The 7,330-nt window shown below is 34.8% G+C and overlaps 1 long non-coding RNA gene across 1 annotated transcript; it reads left to right on the top strand.

Annotated features, from left to right (window-relative positions):
• The first annotated feature begins 931 nt into the window (after nt 1-931).
• Nucleotides 932-3,239, top strand: LOC147516405 (uncharacterized). Its single transcript, XR_015213659.1, has 7 exons — nt 932-1,378; nt 1,468-1,559; nt 1,695-1,761; nt 1,847-1,925; nt 2,161-2,235; nt 2,421-2,568; nt 3,052-3,239. It is a non-coding gene; the product is annotated as an uncharacterized LOC147516405 (long non-coding RNA).
• Nucleotides 3,240-7,330: the final 4,091 nt, after the last annotated feature.

Raw genomic sequence — 7,330 nt, 5'->3', positions numbered from 1 at the left:
ACGAGTGGTCTCAGTTTAAAATGGGATTGCATATGTTTATGCGGATTGAACGAAACATTAGTTTTACATTTTAAGATTAGGATTTGAATTTCATAGATTCTTGTCTTAGATACTAGAGTTCTGTATGACATAATCTTGCAGTCCTCTTCTTCTATTTTCTTATTATTGCAGCAATGTGTAGAAAACCATTCATTATTGTTACTTTGAATGGTTCAGCCTGTGGTCCTGATCACTTGTCATTTTGTTCCTTCTCATCTCTTTTCTTTCTCAGGTTGGTGGTCCTTGTGCTTACTATTGTGCACATGGCTCTATTGTATGGTTTGTTTGTCCCTGATTGGGAATACTAACTTTCAAGTGAAGCCCTGCTATTTTGGTTTCGAAGGTGCAAACCACGATGGATGTTGGCCGAAATGTTCTCGTTCGAATGAGCCAAGGACAAGGTTAGATGCAGGGAACTTGGGGACCATGGGGGTTGGTGCAGGTTATTGCATCGCTGCTGCAGTTGCATCACCCGACGCCTTGTTGTTCTTTGTTGAAGGAGATTCGGATTTGGATTTAAGCCCATGGAAGTCGAGACATTAGTACGATATCGGTTATGCGTGGCGTGATTGTTTTAACAATGGTGGTGTGTATGGAGGTGACCGGAGGAACCACGAAGAAATTATTGGGCCTTACAAAGATGATCCCCGCCTCTACTTCTTTTGTACACAGTGCAACATATCATCTTGTAATGGAAGCTTTTGGAGGCAAAGGTTATCTTGTTGGAACTCCGTAAGAGCTCAAGTCTGCACTTGTAGAATCATTTTCTGCGACGGAAACCACCGTAATAAATGTCACCATTGATCCTTATCTTTGGTGCGAGAAAGTGGGAGAATGCAACACAAGAACCGAGACAATATTTCGATCTTTGATAGGAGGTGGAATCGAACATATTATGCTATGAATATCCTAGCTTTTTACCTTGTGTCCTTTTGATTAAATACTTGAACGTTATTGTAGGCAATAGTTGTAATAAGGTCATATGCCAGTGAATGTTGTCTTTATAGGTTCAGCTTTTATTTGTAAATATGAGCGGATTCATAGTTATCTACTAATCCTAAAAAAAAAAAACTTCCAAGTGAAGGCACTTCTATTGCAACAAGGACCTTTACTGTAGGTTCAACACTCTTAGTATTAATATTAAACTTGATTTCGAACTTCAGGTCCTTCTGTCTGAAATTTGTAACTAATGAGTTGTATATATTTTTATTTCCATCTGAAGGTGAAATATGGAGTAAGGGGAGACACTGGACCTGCTTGCAATGCTGTTGGAATGATAGATCGTACATTATTAGGAGTTCAACATCTATATAAAAAGGCTATATATTCTAGGACAAAGGTTACGATTGCAGTAATGGAAGAATTTGATTACTCTGTGCTCTTTTTCCTTGGTTAGATGTTATACCTCCATTTTTTGTCCTTTTTCAGCAATGTAGCATCAAGCCACCAGATTATGGTCCACTTCCACAAGGTGCTCCTTCTTGTTGTCAGTCTGCTTTTGAACCTGAAGGAATCTTAAGGTTTGTTATGGTTTTCTTGCATTTTCAGGATTAATTTCATTTTCATGCCAACACAGGTTTACATAAAAAGTAAATGTGATGAATCCTTCTCACTATGTTGTATGTGTAGTAAATTTGATTTACCATATTGTGCAGCTCAGTGATGGCAGTTGTTACTTGCATGATTTGATTATATTATGGCCATGTTATTGTACATTTCAAGGTAATTCATCTTAGTGCAACTAAATATTTCTTCATTGACAAAGAATTGTAGTTTGATGTCTTATCTAAATTTGCACTGCATGCAGGAACACAAAGACAAAATATTACACTAGATAATCCCCGCCTCCTGTCTTGTAGTCATGGGATTTATTTTAGACTTTTCTGGTAAGCTCATTCTGTTTTCATTTCTATTTTATTTGAATTTTCTGAGGTCAGTGTCAACTAATGCCTATCCACTGTAAACTATTATACTAGTTCCAAAAAGAATCTTCAAATCGAATGGAGGTTGTGAACTGGTGGAGAAGTGTTGCATGCAGTAAATAAAAACTTCGAATTTGTTGGTCTGACAAGAACAACTATAAATCTAGTCTTCAACTAACCAATCTGCTTAATGTGACAGGAATGCATGTGAATAAGGCCCTTTACAGTTCAAGTTACACGTGTTACAGCCGGTGCAGCTGGAATTTATGTGCTGGTTAGATATTTGAATTCCACGTTGCAAACTTATGTGTCTTAGTTATGCATTGCATAAATCCTGTTTGGCATTTTGTTTCATAGTTTGATATACTTACAGACGTACAATAACTAGTTGACAGTTGTATCGTATATTGAAACTGTAACACTCTAGGGCTAAAATCTTGTTTTGTGTTCTTCTTATAGGTTGATGTGTGGGGATATAGACAGCCAACTATTGTTCTAGAGTTGATGGGAAAGCATGCATTGATGATTTATATCTTTGCCGCCTGTAATCTACTACCTCTCTTCTTACATGCATGGATTCTACTGGAAGAGACCTGAAAACAATATTGTGAGTGGTTCATTCTCAAATGAAGTTTTCTGCTGATGTACGTGTTCTCCTTTGACATATTTAGCCTAATTTGTTTATTTATGTTTTTGTGTTCTTAACGGTTGACTTTAATTGGAGTTGGGTCATGATCCTTTGGCAGGAAAATCTTTTGGTTAGGCTGCTCATCGTCCTTAAAATACACTGTTGTTCATTGTTTCTACACTTGACAGATGACATTAGACACTTCGATATTTTTTTGGTGTAAATGGAAGTGAGGAAAATCTTATCTTTAACCATGTACTATATATAAATGTAGTAGTGTATATCTTTAACCACAGTCTATTTGCATTATAGGTATTTTCATTTATTTTTCCTTCCGTTGTGAGAACTAGGTTCCATCGCATTGTTCCTCTCATGCCATATATAAAATAGCCTACTTTTGGTAAGTGGCTTGAGCTTTTGGTAGCAAATTTACTAATAATGTTTCTTTACTTTGTTTCTTAGGTTTGACAACGTCAATCGATCGATGGATAATACTTAATTTGTTGATGATGGAGTTGATTAAAATGATTTTTAGTTTGGTTGAATGTACTATCAAATAAATGTATCTAGCATTTTTCAATGATGTTGGATAAATTGATGTAAGGAATAAATATTTTCGAATGGTTTGAAAATACATAAGGTTGAAGTTATTGTGGATGTTATAGTTTTATTTTTGAGAATTTTATAGTTGTTTTATTGGTGAAATAAGTTTCCAGGTTAGGAATTGAACTATATGTGTTTTGAGGAGTTTGGTGGGAGCCAAAGAACTGACAATAATGGTGATAAAAGTAGCCAGAGAGCTAGTTCAATTATATAGTTTTTGTTTGTGGGTGTTTTATAGTTCAAAGAAAAGGATCTAATAGTGTCTTCATCGTGGTCTTCCCCAAAGTAGTGGGCATTGCATATGTACAGTAGGAGAATTGCATTGAGAGCCACTTGTGCAAATTCTCCTAATCTTGTGACAGAATTCTTAGAAGACTATAGGGGCTCAGTCTCCCATGCAATGGTTTTGTTTGTTGCAGCTCTTCTCTATCACTTTGTTGAGTATAGAAAATGATATAATAGAAGATTTGATGCTGAAGTTTTTAAGATAAAATAATTGTGGTGTTGGATTGATTGACTCAATAGGTTCAACTCAAGACGTGTCTCTCCCACAGTCTCACTGATTTCACAATATTGAGAAGAATAAAGATGCGGGGTAAGAGGGGTTCCAGGGGGAATGGTCAATACGTTTTATTGCCTTAAGCTATTCTATTTGGTTTTAGAAATCCATATGTAGAAATTTCCACTTTTTTATATTACATATCACCCACTTGGTTGAATTTAGAGGGAGTCTTTTAAAACAGAGTTGCACCTCAGAATTAGCACAATATGTAGAGTTGATTTCACTGAGCAAGGTCTATAACATTCGTTTAAGCTTGTTCAATGACATTTTATTTTCAGGAGATTGTTTGCAGAAGGCTAGAAGCATATATACCACGACGAAAGGCTCTTTGAACAATCCTAACATGTTATTGTTCAGACTTTGTATTGGAGTGGCCTAATGTTATCAATGGGGTATGCTGTTTTTGGTCTTATTAAGTTAGGGAGTCTGTGAGGTCTTAAGTTCAATATAGTTCAATATAATTTTGAATTAAAAGAATAATAAAAAAGAAACCTTTACAGGCTTATGCTAATATCTCATGTGTTTAAACTTTAATATTAAAATTTTGTTTTTATCATCCGTTGAATCATAAGAGAGAAATCAACAAAATTATTAAATAAGATACCGGAAAAAAAAATAGTTTACCTTATCCATTTTTGTTAACTCTTTCTGAAGCCTTAATTGAATATCTTCTATTGTATGCAATAAAGAAAAGAAAAAGAACTCAGTTATATATGTAAAACTAATGTATCGAATTCAACATGTAAATCAGAATAAAAGAAAAAATTGAAAGTTTACATGTGTTTTTTGTTTTATGTTAGGAGGATCGTTGGTTTTTTATATATATAGGTTTGTTTAGGTTAATTGATTAGGTTTTCTTATGTCATTAGAAGTTTAGTATTAATAGGATTCTTATTTTGTATATATCCATAATTAGTGTTTTTGTTTTGTGTTAGGCAGATCTTTACTTTTGTATATAGATAGGTTTATTTAGGAAGTTCAGTATTAATAGGATTCTTTTGGTAGAAGAAGTCCTTATGGTGGTGGGAATCCAGCTAAGTCAGGTTATTTCCTTGGTTTTTATTATTGGGCTAAACCAATTCTAAGTAGGCCTGGGAATTAGACTGTATACTTCCTTGCTACTTTATTATGTGGTATGCCCAACCAATCGAGCATTTGAGCATACTTGCATGAATAAAGCACATTAATCTATTTTAGATAGAACACTAACAGTAAGATTGAGAAAAGCCGGACTCACATCCCTTAGGCTTATTCCTGACTCACATGTTATACCTTTCGTCAGATATATTCAAACAATCTGGTGTGAATTTTTATGATAACATCAGTCCAGCTCCTGCTGCATTTACATTTGGGTTTCCCTCGTAATATAGTGAGCCCTTTCCATTTTAGGGTCCTCTCCATAGTCATAGGGGTCGAGCCACGGTTTCTTTTTCTTGAGGTTCAATGTTACTGTTGGTCTTTTATGGCCATGATGGTTCTTTGTAGATGAATTTAAGTAGAAGGAAAGATTGGTGAGTTAGGATGAGGAAACTGAACGTGAGGAAGATGTGAGAAAAGGTTGGATGGGTTGGTGTAGCAAAGAAGTAGACATTGGAGATAATATTCAGTTTTTGTTTTTTCTGATAGTCTCTTGAAACTTTATTTCGTCTTTGTCTAGTATACGTTGGATTTGAATGTGTGGAAGAGGGTTGGACTTGTTGGATAGCAACACTTACGTTTTCTGAGTTTCCATCCAGCTTTTTGCAACTTCTTCACTACACCTTCATCCTAAGGTACAGTCGATCCAAGCAAGGCAAATGACCTTGCTGTGGTATTAAGTTTGTCTTTGGTAGAAATGGTGTCCTTGAGCAGAATCGGTATTCCATGTAACCTACTGAAAGACCCACATAACTCTGCCTTTCTCTCCATGTCAGCCTTATTAGCTTTATAAAGCGTAAGCCATGATTATTACCTTGTAGGAAGTATTCAAAAAGCATGACCTTTGGGAATCAAGAACTTGGTGCAAGAGTTTGATGGATCCTATTTTTCAGTCTCGTACTCATTCCTGCTCTAGCTTCTTTTTCTGATTGTGGACTATATCTACTGTATATTAAAAACTATGCAAGGAAGCCTTTTTTTTTTTTTTTTTTTTTTTTTTTTTTTTTTTTTTCTGATGTGAATGTTCATTCCTCGTCTCTTTCATTCCGCCCATATGGTGTCATGTGTGGCTTTTGTTTAGGTCTTGAATAAAGCACATATGTCAATCCCTTGTAGTTTTCATAAAAAAGAGTATTCTTGTTTTTCCTGTTTAACAGAGTCTATTTTGCTTAATTGTATTCCATGCATCAGTTAATGTTTTACTAATCATCATTCCAGCATTTATCGATATGCAATTAGTTGCGTCCACATCTATGGTATCCATGTGGTTTACCTGCAGTATAATTCAAATGGATTCTCCACTTTTAATTACTCTGGTTTCTTGTGTGTTAGCTATTGCATTATTTGCAAGACCTCAATCTAATTCTTTTTCAAAGCAGTCTCACGATAATAATAATATGTTAGAGGATAGATAAACAAAAAAATTGGCATAATTGATAAACATAGATCCAATATAGAATTCAACTCGAAAACAATTAAAAAAAAAATTGATAGATCTAACACAACGCTAATCCTCATTCAATTCTGATTAATTATTTTGAATGCTTAGGTAGTCCATTTTCCAATTTGGTCCTCCTATAACCAATGCTTCATTTATTGCCTTCAAATAGGCATTTTTTTTTTCTCAAGTGTTCAATATATTGATGAAGTTTTTTTTCTCTAGTATTTGCTTCATGTAGCTCTTCACGTTTAGTAATGACTTCTTTGTGGTTGACGTCTAAAACCTCAAATTTGTATATCTGTTGTAGAAAGCGGATAGCGTTTCCTGCAGCCGAATTTTCTGAGTCCACTTTCTTAGCTTGATACGTCCCCGAAAATGATTGGCTTATAGATAATTAGGATTTTTGAAGATTTCTCTCATTATCAGCAAATTTATTATGACATCTGCAGCGTATTAGTTGTTTTCAAACTTTGATATGTAAACTGGTTCTCCATGAATTTTTTCCTTGATGAGAATTTCCTTCAACGCCGTCTTTAGTGAAATATTGTGTTTGGTTTCATACTCCATGAGTTGCATTTTAAAAATTACAATAGTTAATGATTTGGAATGTGATAGTAACGACAACAGAATTAAAACACTAATTATTTTAGAATTTGATCTCTCAGATTTCAGGTACAAAGTACTGAATTGGCTATCTCCTGCACTTCACATTAGGCATAAGGGGGAAAGCCTAGGGGGTACAGTGAAAAGCACATCTTAGGTCTATGATTGTGAAGACAGATAGCTACTGCCCTTTTATAATAGATTCAAACATCAAAGGCTGACATTTCAAAAAGGGAAGCCAAAGATTCAACACAGTTTTGAAGATGTTGGCATACCATGCTCTCTTGAAAACAATGAGGTACATAAAACTTGAATTTGTTTTGCATTCAATCTTTGTTGCTTATACTTTTTGTGTGCTCTTTGTTTCTTTGGTTGGTTGGTTGGGTGTTTTTTAT

The sequence above is a fragment of the Coptis chinensis genome, chromosome 2 (assembly GCF_015680905.1).
Source record: "Coptis chinensis isolate HL-2020 chromosome 2, ASM1568090v1, whole genome shotgun sequence".
Taxonomy (NCBI): Eukaryota; Viridiplantae; Streptophyta; class Magnoliopsida; order Ranunculales; family Ranunculaceae; genus Coptis; species Coptis chinensis.
Note: the sequence above shows the minus strand (reverse complement) of the source record. Positions and strands in the feature narration are given on the sequence as shown.